Here is an 18,081-nt window from a genome sequence, read left to right on the forward strand (position 1 = left end):
TTAAGAAATGGCAGCTTAGGTTTCTTGCCAAACCATAGTTCATATTGTCGGGGAACGTAGCAATTTCAAAAAAATTCCTACGCACACGCGGGATCATGGTGATGCATAGCAACGAGAGGGGAGAGTGTGTCCACGTACCCTCCTAGATCGAAAGCGGAAGCGTTAGCACAACGCGGTTGATGTAGTCGCACGTCTTCACGATCCGACCGATCCAAGTACCGAACGCACGGCACCTCCGAGTTCTACACACGTTCAACTCGATGACGTCCCACGAGCTCCGATCCAGCAAAGCTTCACGGGCGAGTTTCGTCAGCACGACGGCATGGTGACGGTGATGATGATGCTACCAACGCAGGGCTTCGCCTAAGCACCGCTACGATATGATCGAGGTGGATTATGGTGGAGGGGGGCACCGAACACGGCTAAGAGATCAATGATCAATTGTTGTGTCTATGGGGTACCCCCTGCCCCCGTATATAAAGGAGCAAGGGGGTAGGTGGCCGGCCAGGGAGAGGCACGCCAAGGGGGAGTCCTACTCCCACTAGGAGTAGGACTCCTCCTATTCCTAGTAGGAGTAGGAGAGGGGGAAGGAAAGGGAGAGGAGGAGAAGGAAAGAGGGGGCCGGCCCCCTTGCCCTAAACCAATTCAGTTTGGGCCTTGGGGGGGGGCGCCCCACACTCCCCTTGCTGCCCTCTATTTCCACTAAGGCCCATGTAGGCCCATGAAGCCCCCCCCCGGGGGGGGGGGGGGTTCCGGTAACCCCCAGTACTCCAATATATGTCCAAAACCTTCTGGAACCTTTCCGGTGTCCAAACATAGTCGTCCAATATATCAATCTTTACCTCTCGGCCATTTCGAGACTCCTCGTTATGTCTGTGATCACATCCGGGACTCCGAACTACCTTCGGTACATCAAAACACAAAACTCATAATACCGATCGTCACCGAACTTTAAGCGTGCGGACCCTACGGGTTCGAGAACTATGTAGACATGACCGAGACACATCTCCGGTCAATAACCAATAGCGGAACCTGGATGCTCATATTGGCTCCCACATATTCTATGAAGATCTTTATCGGTCAAACCGCATAACAACATACGTTGTTCCCTTTGTCATCGGTATGTTACTTGCCCAAGATTCAATCGTCGGTATCTCAATACCTAGTTCAATCTCGTTATCGGCAAGTCTCTTTACTCGTTCCGTAATACATCATCCTGCAACTAACTCATTAGTTACAATGCTTGCAAGGCTTATAGTGATGTGCATTACCGAGTGGGCACAAAGATACCTCTCCGATAATCGGAGTGACAAATCCTAATCTCGAAATACGCCAACTCAACAAGTACCTTCGGAGACACCTGTAGAGCACCTTTATAATCACCCAGTTACGTTGTGATGTTTGGTAGCACACAAAGTGTTCCTCCGGTAAACGGGAGTTGCATAATCTCATAGTCATAGGAACGTGTATAAGTCATGAAGAAAGCAATAGCAACATACTAAACGATCAAGTGCTAAGCTAACGGAATGGGTCAAGTCAATCACATAATTCTCCTAATGATGTGATCCCGTTAATCAAATGACAACTCATGTCTATGGCTAGGAAACATAACCATCTTTGATAAACGAGCTAGTCAAGTAAAAGCATACTAATGACACTCTGTTTGTCTATGTATTCACACATGTATTATGTTTTCGGTTAATACAATTCTAGCATGATGCATGAATAATAAACATTTATCATGATACAAGGAAATAAATAATAACTTTATTATTGCCTCTAGGGCATATTTCCTTCAGCCTCCCACTTGCACTAGAGTCAATAATCTAGATTACACAGTAATGATTTTAACACCCATGGAGCCTTGGTGTTGATCATGTTTTGCTCATGGAAGAGGCTTAGTAAATGGGTCTGCAACATTCAGATCCGTATGTATCTTGCAAATCTCTATGTCTCCCACCTGGACTTGATCCCGGATGGAGTTGAAGTGTCTCTTGATGTGCTTGGTTCTCTTGTGAAATCTGGATTCCTTTGCCAAGGCAATTGCACCAGTATTGTCACAAAAGATTTTCATTGGACGCGATGTACTAGGTATGACACCTAGATCGGATATGAACTCCTTCATCCAGACTCCTTCATTCGCTGCTTCCTAAGTAGCAATGTACTCCGCTTCACATGTAGATCCTGCCACGACGCTCTTTTTAGAACTGCTCCAACTGACAGCTCCACCGTTCAATATAAACACGTATCCGGTTTGCGATTTAGAATCGTCCGGATCAGTGTCAAAGCTTGCATCAACATAACCATTTATGATGAGCTCTTTGTCACCTCCATAAACGAGAAACATATCCTTAGTCCTTTTCAGGTATTTCAGGATGTTCTTGACCGCTATCCAGTGATCCACTCCTGGATTACTTTGGTACCTCCCTACTAAACTAATAGCGAGGCACACATCAGGTCTGGTACACAGCATTGCATACATGATAGAGCCTATGGCTGAAGCATAGGAACATCTTTCATTTTCTCTCTATCTTCTGCAGTGGTCGGGCATTGAGTTTTACTCAACTTCACACCTTGTAACACAGGCAAGAACCCTTTCTTTGCCTGATCCATTTTGAACTTCTTCAAAACTTTGTCAAGGTATGTGCTTTGTGAAAGTCCAATTAAGCGTCTTGATCTATCTCTATAGATCTTGATGCCCAATATGTAAGCAGCTTCACCGAGGTCTTTCATTGAAAAACTCTTATTCAAGTATCCTTTTATGCTATCCAGAAATTCTATATCATTTCCAATCAACAATATGTCATCCACATATAATATTAGAAATTCTACAGAGCTCCCACTCACTTTCTTGTAAATACAGGCTTCTCCAAAAGTCTGTATAAAACCATATGCTTTGATCACACTATCAAAACGTTTATTCCAACTCTGAGAGGCTTGCACCAGTCCATAAATGGATCGCTGGAGCTTGCACACTTTGTTAGAACCCTTTGGATCGATAAAATCTTCAGTTGCATCATATACAACTCTTCTTCCAGAAATCCATTTAGGAATGCAGTCTTTACATCCATCTGCCAAATTTCATAATCATAAAATGCGGCAATAGCTAACATGATTCAGACGGACTTAAGCATCGCTACAGGTGAGAAGGTCTCATCATAGTCAACTCCTTGAACTTGTCGAAAACCTTTCGCAACAAGTCGAGCTTTGTAGACAGTAACATTACCATCATCGTCTGTCTTCTTATTGAAGATCCATTTATTCTCGATGGCTTGCCGATCATCGGGCAAGTCAACCAAAGTCCACACTTTGTTCTCATACATGGATCCTATCTCAGATTTCATGGCCTCAAGCCATTTTGTGGAATCTGGGCTCATCATCGCTTTCTCATAGTTCATAGGTTCGTCATGGTCTAGTAACATGACCTCCAGAACAGGATTACCGTACCACTCTGGTGCGGATCTTACTCTGGTTGACCTACAAGGTTCGGTAGTAACTTGATCTGAAATTTCATGATCATCATCATTAGCTTCCTCACTAATTGGTGTAGGTGTCACAGAAACCAGTTTCTGTGATGAACTACTTTCCAATAAGGGAGTAGGTACAGTTACCTCATCAAGTTCTACTTTCCTCCCACTCACTTCTTTCAAGAGAAACTCCTTCTCTAGAAAGGATCCATTCTTAGCAACAATAGTCTTGCCTTTGGATTTGTGATATAAGGTGTACCCAACTGTCTCTTTTGGGTATCCTATGAAGACACATTTCTTCGATTTGGGTTCGAGCTTATTAGGTTGAAGCTTTTTTGCATAAGCGTCGCAGCCCCTAACTTTAAGAAACGACAACTTTGGTTTCTTGCCAAACCATAGTTCATAAGGTGTCGTCTCAAAGGATTTTGATGGTGCCCTATTTAACGTGAATGCAGCCGTCTCTAAAGCATAACCCCAAAACGATAGCGGTAAATCAGTAAGAGACATCATAGATCGCACCATATCTAGTAAAGTACGATTACGACGTTCGGACACACCATTACGTTGTGGTGTTCTGGGTGGCGTGAGTTGCGAAACTATTCCGCATTGTTTCAAATGTAGACCAAACTCGTAACTCAAATATTCTCCTCCATGATCAGATCATAGAAACTTTATTTTCTTGTTAGATGATTTTCCACTTCACTCTGAAATTCTTTGAACTTTTCAAATGTTTCAGACTTATGTTCATTAAGTAGATATACCCATATCTGCTCAAATCATCTGTGAAGGTGAGAAAATAACGATACCCGCCGCGAGCCTCAATATTCATCGGACCACATACATCAGTATGTATGATTTCCAACAAATCTGTTGCTCGCTCCATAGTTCCGGAGAACGGCATTTTAGTCATCTTGCCCATAAGGCATGGTTCACAAGTACCAAGTGATTCATAATCAAGTGATTCCAAAAGTCCGTCAGTATGGAGTTTCTTCATGCGCTTTATACCAATATGACCTAAACGGCAGTGCCAAAAATAAGTTGCACTATCATTATCAACTCTGCATCTTTTGGCTTCAACATTATGAATATGTGTATCACTACTATCGAGATTCAACAAAAATAGACCACTCTTCAAGGGTGCATGACCATAAAAGATATTACTCATATAAATAGAACAACCATTATTCTCATCTTTAAATGAATAACCGTCTCACATCAAACAAGATCCAGATATAATGTTCATGCTTAACGCTGGCACCAAATAACAATTATTTAGGTCTAGAACTAATCCCAAAGGTAGATGTAGAGGTAGCGTGTCGACGACGATCACATCGACTTTGGAACCATTTCCCACGCGCATCGTCACCTCATCCTTAGCCAGTCTTCGCTTAATCCGTAGTCCCTGTTTCGAGTTGCAAATATTAGCAACAGAACTAGTATCAAATACCCAGGTGCTATTGCGAGCTCTGGTAAGGTACACATCAATAACATGTATATCACATATACCTTTGTACACCTTGCCATTCTGCTTATCCGCCAAATACTTGGGGCAGTTCCGCTTCCAATGACCAGTCTGTTTGCAGTAGAAGCACTCAGTCTCAGGCTTAGGTCCAGAGTTGGGTTTCTTCTCCTGAGCAGCAACTTGTTTGATGTTCTTCTTGAAGTTCCTTTTCTTCCCTTTACCCTTTTTCTTGAAACTAGTGGTCTTGTTGACCATCAACACTTGATGCTCCTTCTTTATTTCTACCTCCGCTGCCTTTAGCATTGTGAAGAGCTCGGGAATTGTCTTATTCATCCCTTGCATATTATAGTTCATCATGAAGCTCTTGTAGCTTGGTGGCAGTGATTGAAGAACTTTGTCAATGACACTATCAACAGGAAGATTAACTCCCAGTTGAGTCAAGTGATTATGATACACAGACATTTTGAGTATATGTTCACTGACAGAACTATTCTCCTCCATCTTGCAGCTGCAGAACTTATTGAAGACTTCATATCCTCAATCCGGACATTTGCTTGAAATATTAACTTCAACTCCTGGAACATCTCATATGCTCCATGACGTTCAAAACATCGTTGAAGTCCCGGTTCTAAGCCGTAAAGCATGGCACACTGAACTATCGAGTAGTCATCAGCTTTACTCTGCCAGACGTGCTTAACGTCATCAGCAGCATCTGTAGCAGGCCTGACACCCAGGGTGCTTCCAGGACGTAATTCTTCTGTGCACTAATGACGACAATCCTCAAGTTACAGACCCAGTCCGTGTAATTGCTACCATCATCTTTCAACTTTGCTTTCTCAAGGAACGCATTAAAATTCAACAGAACAACAACACGAGCCATCTATCTACAAACAACATAGACAAGCAAAATACTATCTGGTACTAAGTTCATGATAAATTTAAGTTCAATTAATCATATTACTTAAGAACTCCCACTTAGATAGACATCCCTCTGATCATCTAAGTGATCACGTGATCCAAATCAACTAAACCATGTCCGATCATCACGTGAGATGGGGTAGTTTTCAATGGTGAACATCACTATGTTGATCATATCTACTATATGATTCACGCTCGTCCTTTCGGTCTCAGTGTTCCGAGGCCATATCTGCATATGCTAGGCTCGTCAAGTTTAACCTGAGTATTCTGCGTGTGGAAAACTGGCTTGCACCCATTGTAGATGAACGTAGAGCTTATCACACCCGATCATCATGTGGTGTCTCGGCACGACGAACCTTGGCAACAGTGCATACTTAGGGAGTACACTTTTACCTTGAAATTTAGTGAGAGATCATCTTATAATGCTACCGTCAAACAAAGCAGAATAAGATGCATAAAGGACAAACATCACATGCAATCAATATAAGTGATATGATATGGCCATCATCATATTGTGCTTGTGATCTCCAACTCCAAAGCACCGTCATGATCACCATCATCACCGGCGTGATACCTTGATCTCCATCATAGCATCATTGTCATCTTGCCAACTATTGCTTCTACTACTATTGCTACCGCTTAGTGATAAAGTAAAGCATTTACAGGGCGATTGCATTGCATACAATAAAGCGACAACCATATGGCTCCTGCCAGTTGCCGATAACTCGGTTACAAAACATGATCAGCTCATACAACAAAATATAGCATCATGCCTTGACCATATCACATCACAACATGCCCTGCAAAAACAAGTTAGACGTCCTCTACTTTGTTGTTGCAAGTTTTACGTGGCTGCTACGGGCTGAGCAAGAACCGTTCTTACCTACGCATCAAAACCACAACGATAGTTCGTCAAGTTAGTGCTGTTTAAACCTTCTCAAGGACCGAGCGTAGCCACACTCGGTTCAACTAAAGTTGGAGAAACTGATACCCGCCAGCCACCTGTGTGCAAAGCACGTCGGTAGAACCAGTCTCGCGTAAGCGTACGCGTAATGTCGGTCCGGGCCGCTTCATCCAACAATACCGCCGAACCAAAGTATGACATGCTGGTAACCAGTATGACTTGTATCGTCCACAACTCACTTGTGTTCTACTCGTGCATATAACATCTACGCATAAAACCAGACTCGGATGCCACTGTTGGGGAACGTAGTAATTTCAAAAAAAAAAAATCCTACGCACACGCAGGATCATGGTGATGCATAGCAACGAGAGGGGAGAGTGTGTCCACGAACCCTCATAGACCGAAAGCAGAAGCATTAGCACAACGTGGTTGATGTAGTCGTACGTCTTCACAATCCGACCGATCCAAGTACCGAACGCACGGCACCTCCGAGTTCTGCACACGTTCAACTCGATGACGTCCCGCGAGCTCTGATCCAGCAAAGCTTCACGGGAGAGTTTCGTCAGCACGTCGTCGTGGTGATGGTGATGATGATGCTACCGACACAGGGCTTCGCCTAAGCACCACTACGATATGATCGAGGTGGATTATGGTGGAGGGGGGCACCGCACACGGCTAAGAGATCAATGATCAATTGTTGTGTCTATGGGGTGCCCCCTGCCCCGTTATATAAAGGAGCAAGGGGGAGGAGGCGGCCGGCCAGGGAGAGGCGCGCCAAGGGGGAGTCCTACTCCCACTAGGAGTAGGACTCCTCCTATTCCTAGTAGGAGTAGGAGAGGGGGAAGGAAAGGGAGAGGAGGAGAAGGAAAGAGGGGGCCGGCCCCCTTGCCCTAAACCAATTCAGTTTGGGCCTTGGGGGGGGGGGGCGCCCCACACTCCCCTTGCTGCCCTCTATTTCCACTAAGGCCCATGTAGGCCCATGAAGCCCCCCCCCGGGGGGGGGGGGTTCCGGTAACCCCCGGTACTCCAATATATGTCCAAAACCTTCTGGAACCTTTCCGGTGTCCGAACATAGTCGTCCAATATATCGATCTTTACCTCTCGGCCATTTCGAGACTCCTCGTTATGTCCGTGATCACATCCGGGACTCCGAACTACCTTCGGTACATCAAAACACAAAACTCATAATACCGATCGTCACCGAACTTTAAGCGTGCGGACCCTACGGGTTCAAGAACTATGTAGACATGACCGAGACACATCTCCGATCAATAACCAATAGCGGAACTTGGATGCTCATATTGGCTCCCACATATTCTACGAAGATCTTTATCGGTCAAACCGCATAACAACATACGTTGTTCCCTTTGTCATCGGTATGTTACTTGCCCGAGATTCGATCGTCGGTATCTCAATACCTAGTTCAATCTCGTTACTGGCAAGTCTCTTTACTCGTTTCGTAATACATCATCCTGCAACTAACTCATTAGTTACAATGCTTGCAAGGCTTATAGTGATGTGCATTACCGAGTGGGCCCAGAGATACCTCCCCGATAATCGGAGCGACAAATCCTAATCTCGAAATACGCCAACTCAACAAGTACCTTCGGAGACACCTGTAGAGAACCTTTATAATCACCTAGTTATGTTGTGGCGTTTGGTAGCACACAAAGTGTTCCTTTGGTAAATGGGAGTTGCATAATCTCATAGTCATAGAAACGTGTATAAGTCATGAAGAAAGCAATAACAACATACTAAACGATCAAGTGCTAAGCTAACGGAATGGGTCAAGTCAATCACATCATTCTCCTAATGATGTGATCCCGTTAATCAAATGAAAACTCATGTATATGGCTAGGAAATATAACCATCTTTGATAAACGAGCTAGTCAAGTAGAGGCATACTAGTGACACTCTGTTTATCTATGTATTCACACATGTATTATATTTCCGGTTAATATAATTCTAGCATGAATAATAAACATTTATGATGATATAAGGAAATAAATAATAACTTTATTATTGCCTCTAGGGCATATTTCCTTCACATACGGTGTCATCTCAACGGATTTAGATGGTGCCCTATTAAATGTGAATGCAGTTGTCTCTAATGCATAACCCCAAAACGCTAGTGGTAAATTGGTAAGAGATATCATAGATCACACCATATCTAATAAGGTATGGTTACGACGTTCGGACACACCATTACGCTGTGGTGTTCCAGGTAGCATGAGTTGCGAAACTATTTCACATTGTTTCAAATGAAGACCAAACTCGTAACTCAAATATTCGCCTCCGCGATCAGATCATAGAAACTTTATTTTCTTGTTACGATGATTTTCCACTTCACTCTGAAATTCTTTGAACTTTTCAAATGTTTCAGACTTATGTTTCACTAAGTAGATATATCCATATCTGCTCAAATCATCTGTGAAGGTCGGAAAATAACGATACCCGCTGCGAGCCTCAACACTCATCGGACCACATACATCAGTATGTATTATTTCCAATAAGTCAGTGGCTCGCTCCACTGGTCCGAAGAACGGAGTTTTGGTCATCTTGCCCAAGAGGCATGGTTCGCAAGTATCAAGTGATTCCTAATCAAGTGATTCCAAAAGCCCATTAGCATGGAGTTTCTTCATGCGCTTTACACCAATATGACTTAAACGACAGTGCCACAAATAAGTTGCACTATCACTATTAACTTTGCATCTTTTGGCTTTAATATTATGAATATGTGTATCACTACGATCGAGATTCAATAAACCATTTATATTGGGTGTATGACCACAGAAGGTATTATTCATGTAAACAGAACAACTCGGACTTAAATGAATAACCGTATTGCAATAAACATGATCCAATCATATTAACGCAAACACCAAATAACATTTATTTAGGTTCAACACTAATCCCAAAGGTAGAGGCAGTATGCGATGGTGATCTTATCAACCTTGGAATCTCTTCCAACACACATCGTCACTTTGCCCTCAACTAGTCTCTGTTCATTTTGTAACTCCTATTTCGAGTTACTAAGCATAGCAACTGAGCCTGTATCAAATACCCAGGGGCTACTATGAAAACTAGTAAAGTACACATCAATAACATGTATATCATATATACTTATGTTCACTTTGCCATCCTTCTTATCCGCCAAGTATTTTGGGGCAGTTTCGCTTCCAGTGACAATTTCCTTTGCAGTAGAAGCACTTAGTTTCAGGCTTGGGTCTAGCTTTGGGCTTCTTCATGGGAGTGGAAAATTGCTTGCCATTCTTCTTGAAGTTCCCTTTCTTTCCCTTGCCCTTTTACTTGGAACTAGTGGTCATATCCACCATCAACACTGTCGGTGTTCTGGGAACGAGGGTCCCCAGACTTGCCTGCATGCGGCCCATGGCGTGGCTTTGCTAGCAGGCCTGTACGACCCATCTTCATCAACAAGGCATTCAAGACCTTCACGAGGGGCCAAGCCTCGCGAGGCGGACGATGCAAGACCTCTTTAGGAGCGGCCTCACCAGGCTGGCTCGTGAGGGGCGGAGAGTTCAAGGCCAGGCAAACCTCGTGAGGTTCTAGTGATGTGAGCCATGAAGACCGAGTCCAGGCGAGCGCCAGGCGGGCGCCAGCGCGCGCAGCGTCCTTGTTTCCTCTTTGGTACTAAGAAAGCAGGTGCAGGCACAGAGTACCGAGGCATCAAGCTAATGTTACCATATCGATGCAACAAGACCAAGACTAGAAGGACAGCAAGACGGAGGTCACCATGGAGCCCCAGGCGGCGTCACCACCAGAGCTTTTTGCAGGCGAAGACCACTTTTGTCAGGATAAGCTGTACTAGCTGTCCCTTTCAAATTGGTCATTGTTGGCTCCCTTCCCGCTCAATATTTGGGGAGAGGACCAGGGCCTCTATAAATAGAACTAGCCACCACCATAGCTAGGGGAGGAGATCGAGGCGAGAGTGAGAGATCGAGAGAGACCAGAACAACCACAAGTTCGCCAAGCACAAGAACACCTCAACCTCAGGAGGCTGTTCTACCCTTTGTACTGTTCATCCTCAGCCCGAGAGGCAATCCACCACCACCACACTGGAGTAGGGTATTACACCACAACGGTGGCCCGGACCAGTATAAATCTTGTGTCCCTTGTGTTGCGAGTTCGCCGAGTTAGTTCGTAAGATCTCAGCCGAGTTAGGACGTGGATCGGTAGGGGGGAATCTTCGTGTGCACCCCGGTGTTCGAACCTTAAGGGTTTTGCCGGAACCCGTGATCCGACATTTGGCGCGCCAGGTAAGGGTGCGCCGAAGCTTCCCTTCCGTAGGTATGTACATCCCACATGGTGAATCCCAGAAAATCATTTCCATAGGTATGTACATCACACATGGTCAATCCAAGGAATATGTTTCCATTCTTATGTACATCCCACACAGTCAATCCAGGGAAAACGTTTCCGTTCGTACGTACATCCCACACAGTTTTATGTGTAGGCTCGTGTGTGAAAGGTGTAACTATCACAGACGGTCTGCCTTGGTTAACTTTTTGCTTTTATCAACTATATCACACACGATTTGACGAAGAAAACCGTGTGGCATTGGGCTATCCATCGCAAGCGCTTTTACTGCTAGAACCGTTTGCAAAGGTCCATGAGACATTTAGTAGGTTTATTAGTTTAGAATTAATAATTACAGTATTACACAAATTCACATTTCATATTAAAGAACTGTTTGCCAATTTCATATCAGGCACATAAATATATTATAACATCACAGTACGGTAGCTACATGAAAACAACACAATACAACATATAGCAAGTTCAACTTCATAAGAACAATATATTCATTTCCCTAATCAAGATCATCCAGGCTCGTCTTATCCACCTCTGCTTTCAGTTTAGTAAGAACCTGTTTTGCATGGGTCAACTGGGAAAGTGCCTCCTCCTTCGCCAACACCATCTTAGCAAAGTACGATTTAAAAAATCTGAGCTCATTCTCCACCTTCAACTTTTTATCCCGCATCTTCAAATATTCTTCAGCGTTGACAACAATTTCTCTAAGCCTACGTCTGTTCTCTTCCTCATACATGCTCCAGAGCTTCGCTAGGCACATCTTCGAAGACTGTGGCCACTCTGGATCAACCCACTCCAAGTAAGAACACTTTCGTTCATCCTATAATATTTAAAACTAGACTAGTAACAATTGTAGGGGAAATGGGTTTATAGCAACATAGAAAATCACCAATGCTTATTTTAAAAAACTAAAGAAACATGTTAATTATGACATATCTTCTCAAAAAGATCAATGTGCAAATGAATTAATTGCTACTGAGACAACAACCAAATTCTGGAACATCAGAAGCTATAATTAACTACAACGACGCTACAAGTTCTTACTCATATACAATAAATAACAAACTGAACATTTTATGAGGAAGGTAAATATAACCGCAACAGCATAGCGACAGTGTTTGGATGACAGCAAATTGATACTAACGACAGGTGTGTACATGCACAAATTTAGTAACATAGAACTAATAGCACTAAGGCCGTCCACTATGTATGCCAAAACTGGGGTAAAGACAACTGTTGCTACATCTCGCACCGGTGCCCTGCACTGGCGCGCTGATGCGAAAAAAATCAAGGACCCGGACTCCGGAGCACGTAGTTGCTCTGATGCCCAGTTCCTTCGTGCCATAAAGATTTAGTATTTTACTGCTTGGCTGCTCGGATGTGTGGACCAAAGTTGGCTGCACAAACTACTGAAGCGGTGCCAAATAATTTTCTAATGGCATCGCTGATGAGATGACAACAATTTAAGATACTAGGTACAAACTGTGACACTGTCTTAGGATGCGTTTGATTGAAGGTGTGGTATGAATGGGTTGGGACTGTGATAGTGTCTGAATCACATCTAACAGATGATTTGTAACAACGAAAGAGGGTCTAACCTTCTCTGCACATGCCAGAAACTTCCTCCCACTGTCCATAGATTCAAATGCAACTAGCTTCACACATGGAGATTGATGGTGACAATGAGCAGATAAATCTTCAGCCACTCCGCTCCATTCGTTGCCACTGATGGTCCTAGGGAGCTACAAGAGGAAGAAATGACTCAAATCGACCGCCGGGTAAAAATCCTTCATTCCAAGTCATATCCCGAGAGAGAGAAGAGAGGCATACCTGGGTGGTGAAGGAGTCATCACCGGAGGAGGAACCGCTGGAGAGGTCTTTGAAGAAGACCATGGCGACCCCGACGGTAGGATGTGAGACGGCGAGAGCGTGGAAGTGACTATAGCTTAGGAAGGAAGGAAGGAGGAAACATGGGAAATGTGACTTGAGGTCGGGGAGAAAAGGGGGTGGGGAAGGGGGGCGGGGGTAGATATTTTGGCGGTAGGCCAAAATTTTGGAAATCTGGAGGGAAATTTTGCGCGCGGTGCCGCCGGACCATTCACTTTGAATGATTGTGTGCATCGCAAATGATTCTTCTGCTTTACGCGCATGAGATAACTTTGATAATTCAAATTTTGGTGGAAATTTCCCTGGGTACGTCATTGCATAATTTAACATCACTTGCTAATTTGGGCACACAAAAGAGCGTATAGCAAACAGACCACACTTACTGAATCGAGCAATTTTAGTAATTAAACAGAGCCAGTTGACATAAGCATTTCTCTAACAAAAGACAAACATTAAAAATAAAGCCTAAGTACGCATAATTTTAGCAAATCCGCCGCCGGCCGGCCTATGCATCGCCAGTGTGAGATGAGACGTCGATGACTTGTCCTGGCGACATGCCACCGTTGGTGGACTCGTCGTCCCCCCTGCTGAAGTCGACCGCATCCTCGTCCTCGGCCAAGGTTGTAGTGCTCGTAGTAGTGGATGCGCCAGAGCTCATGTTGGTACTCCACCGCCAATTCCTCGACGGACAGACTCTTCTCCACCTCGACCTTGGCCACACGCAACTCCTCCTCCTGGCGCTCGTTGATCTCCGCCGCCTCCTGCATCTCCAGCTCCCGCTCGGCGACCTCATAAGGAAGCAGGTGCTCCATGGCCACTGCCGCCTTTTCAGACGTGGGTTGCATGCTAGAGTCTGAGGTGGCCTAAAATATCTTGGCGTGTGCATCCTCGATCTTGGCGTGGATGGCCTTGACCTGGGCCAGGGCGACATCGGCGACACGAATGGCAGCTCGAGTGCTCTTGGCGTTTGTTGCCGCCGTCGCAGCAGCAGCTGCAGCTGTCTCGGCTGCTGCAGCTGCCCTGTCGGCTGCCATAGACGCCCTCTCAATGGAAGTGGCCATGCTCAATGCGGATTCGGCAGTACTCTCGGTGTAGGCGGCCGCGCTCTCGGCGCAGGAGGCAACGCTCGGGGGGGGGGGATGCGACCATCGTACTAGCCTTCACGAAGCGTTTCCACAGCGTCCTCTTTGCAAGGAGGGGGTGCGGGAATGGGGATCAGGATTCGTGGATTCGGGGGTTGCCGACACTAGAGCAGACGAGCCGGCAAAACTTAAGGAGGGAGACTTAAATAGACCCAGATATTTTCATCGCAAACGGTTCCTAGAAAACAATTGTGTGTGATGTTGTAGATATTTTTTATTAGCTGTGAAAGACGAATTTGGAGTAAAGTGGCAACGAATGGTGTTTTAAATGTACGAGAAATTTTGTAGTACTAATACAACTGTCATGTCAAATTTTGGAAAAATTCAGGGGTCATTTGACCTTTCAAGACATTTAAGTGATTTTCTAGCCATTTAATGACCGTAATTGAAATTTGAACTACATGTACATGCAACAGCTAACCATAACGGTTTGAAAACTCATATTTTGTGTACTTGTGTGCGATTTAATTCCATGTGCAGTAAATTGGAATGAATTTTCAAACATATTGGTCTAACGGCTATGACACAATTAAGCATGGAGTGACATGGCATTTTAATTCCACAAAAAATCAGAAACACATGAAACCTTGGTTGATGTAATGTCATGCCACCAAGATGATGTGGTAAAAAAATTGGCATGTTTGACGAAATTTTGGACACACACCCCTTACAAACCGGAGCAACTTACTAGAAGGCTCGTGGTTCCAAGAGGGAACAATGCATGTTTGATGACGAATGAGAGATAGCTTCCTCTTACGACCTTCAATTTTTTTCTACGTCTAACGTGCACTACTACAACTGTAATGTGAAATTTTGGAAAGTTCTAGGGGTCATTTGACCTTTTAAAGATATTTAAGTGATTTTCTAGCCATTTAATGACCATAATTCAAATTTGAACTACATCTACATGCAACACCTAACCAAAACGGTTTGAAAAATCATATTTGTGTACTTGTGTGTGAGCTAATTCCATGTGCAGGAAATTAGAAGGAATTTTCAAACATATTTGTCTCACGACATGGACACATGCCTACGTATGCATTGAGTGACATGGCATTTTAATCCCAAAAAATAAAAAAAATTAGAAACACATGAAACCTTGGTTGATGTAATGTCATGCCACCAAGATGATGTGGTAAAGAAATAAAAAAACAGAAACACATGGAGTGACATGGCATTTTAACATTGAGTGACATGGCATTTTAATTCCAAAAAATAAAAAAAAACAGAAATGCATGAAACCTTGGTTGATGTAATGTCATGCCACCAAGATGATGTGGTAAAGAAATTGGCATGTTTGACGAAAGTTTGGACACACACCCCTCACAAACCGGAGCAACTCACTAGAAGGCTCGTGGTTCCGAGAGGGAACAATGCATGTTTGATGACGAACGAGAGATAGCTTCCTCTTACGGCCTTCAATTTTTTCTACGTCTAACATGCACTACTACAACTGTAATGTGAAATTTTGGAAAATTCTAGGGATCATTTGACCTTTTAAAGACATTTAAGTGATTTTCAAGCCATTTAATGACTGTAATTCAAATTTGAACTACATCTACATGCAACGCCTGACAAAAACGGTTTGAAAAATGATATATGTGTACTTGTGTGCGAGTTAATTCTATGTGCAGTAAATTAGAATGAATTTTCAAACATATTGGTCTCAAGGCATGGGCACATGCATACGTATGCATGGAGTGCCATGGCATTTTAATTCCAAAAAATTAAAAAATGATCAGAAAAACATGAAACCTTGGTTGATATAATGTCATGCCACCAAGATGATGTGGTAAAAAAATTGGCATGTTTGACGAAAGTTTGGACACACACCCCTCAGAAACCGGAGCAACTCACTAGAAGGTTCATGGTTCCGAGAGGGAACAATGCATGTTTGATGACAAACGGGAGACAGCTTCCTCTTACGGCCTTCAATTTTTTTCTACGTTTAACGTGCACTAATACAACTATCATGTGAAAATTTGGAAAATTCCAGGGGTCATTTGACCTTTTAAAGACATTTAAGTGATTTTCTAACCATTTAATGACCGTAATTAAATTTGAACTACATCTACATGCAACGCCTAACCAAAACGGTTTGAAAAATCACATTTTTGTGTACTTGTGTGCGAGTTAATTCCATGTGCAGTAAATTAGAAGGAATTTTCAAACATATTGGTCTCAAGGCATGGACACATGCATGTAGTGCCATGGCATTTTAATTCCAAAAAAAATTAAAAATGATCAGAAAAACATGAAACCTTGCTTGATTTAATGTCATGCCACCAAGATGACGTGGTAAAAAATGGCCTGTTTGAAGAAAGTTTGGACACACACGCCTCACAAACCAGAGCAACTCACTAGAAGGTTCGTGGTTCCGAGAGGGAACAATGCATGTTTGATGACGAACGGGAGATAGCTTCCTCTTATGGCCTTCAAATTTTTTTCTACGTTTAACGTGCACTAACACAACTGTCATGTGAAAATTATGGAAAATTTCAGGGGTCATTTGACCTTTTAAAGACATTTAAGTGATTTTCTAACCATTTAATGACCGTAATTCAAATTTGAACTACATATACACGCAACGCCTAACCAAAACGGTTTGAAAAATCATATTTTTGTGTACTTGTGTGCGAGTTAATTTCATGTGCAGTAAATTAGAAGGAATTTTCAAACATATTGGTCTCAAGGCATGGGCACATGCATACGTATGCATGGAGTGCCATGGCATTTTAATTCCAAAAAATAAAAAATGATCAGAAAAACATGAAACCTTGGTTGATGTAATGTCATGCCACCAAGATGACGTGGTAAAGAAATTGGCATGTTTGACGAAAGTTTGGACACACACCCCTCAGAAACCGGAGCAACTCACTAGAAGGTTTGTGGTTCCGAGAGGGAACAATGCATGTTTGATGACGAACGGGAGATAGCTTCCTCTTACGGCCTTCAATTTTTTTCTACGTTTAACGTGCACTAATACAACTATCATGTGAAAATTTGGAAAATTTCAGGGGTCATTTGACCTTTTAAAGACATTTAAGTGATTTTCTAACCATTTAATGACCGTAATTCAAATTTGAACTACATCTACATGCAACGCCTAATCATAATGGTTTGAAAAATCATATTTTTGTGTACTTGTGTGCGAGTTAAAAAACCATCAGACGATGTAAATATCTGGTGTTCAAAAAAGAAAATGTAAAGATCTGGCAAGACAACCAGCCCCCACACAATTGACAATATCTCGTGGCTCGAGGTTTGGTAGGTGAGTGGCGGGGATCATTAACTAGACACGGTTCTGTATTGGAAACCGTCAGCTATTATGTTCAAACTATAGTACTCGTAAATTCCGGCGACTGGCGTGTGTACTGTCCCCGTCGATCTAGATTCCGGCCACCAATAAATACTCCCTTGCTCACGTCGTCCTGCCTGCATTCTCATCTACATCCTCCCCTCGCTCGCCTCTCTCTCTCTCTCTCAAATCTCTGCCATGGCGCCGCCGGTCTACCCAGGCGCCGACGAGGAGTCGCCGCCCCCCGAGGACGCTCACTCGAATAGCAGCGACGAGGAGCCCTACGCGCTGCCTGACGAGGTTGCGCCGGACCCCCCAACTTTGGATTGGTTTTGGAACCAATACAATCTTTGTCTGTGGAAGTCGCTGCCGCCGGCTAAGAAAGCCAGGCAAGTGGCGTTCAAGAAGGAGATGGCGGAGGAGGAAGCCAGGTACCAGGCGGCCTGTGATGCCGCCTGGAAAAAGGAGGCAATGGAGCTTCAGGGGTGGGCGCGTCGTCGTGCCGAGGAGGTGTATGAAGATAGGTACTTCGCGAGGAAGGTCATAGGCGCTGGGCGCCTCGTCACTGCGTGGAGGTGGGCCGATAAGCTCCGGTGTGCCACCGACGAGGAGCTCCGGTGGGCGCCCAACAAAATGTCAAGATCGTTCGCGCACGTCCACCAGCAAGAGGT

This window comes from Triticum urartu, chromosome 4A, assembly GCF_056163025.1.
Source record: "Triticum urartu cultivar PI428250 chromosome 4A, HENAU_Tu73, whole genome shotgun sequence".
Taxonomy (NCBI): Eukaryota; Viridiplantae; Streptophyta; class Magnoliopsida; order Poales; family Poaceae; genus Triticum; species Triticum urartu.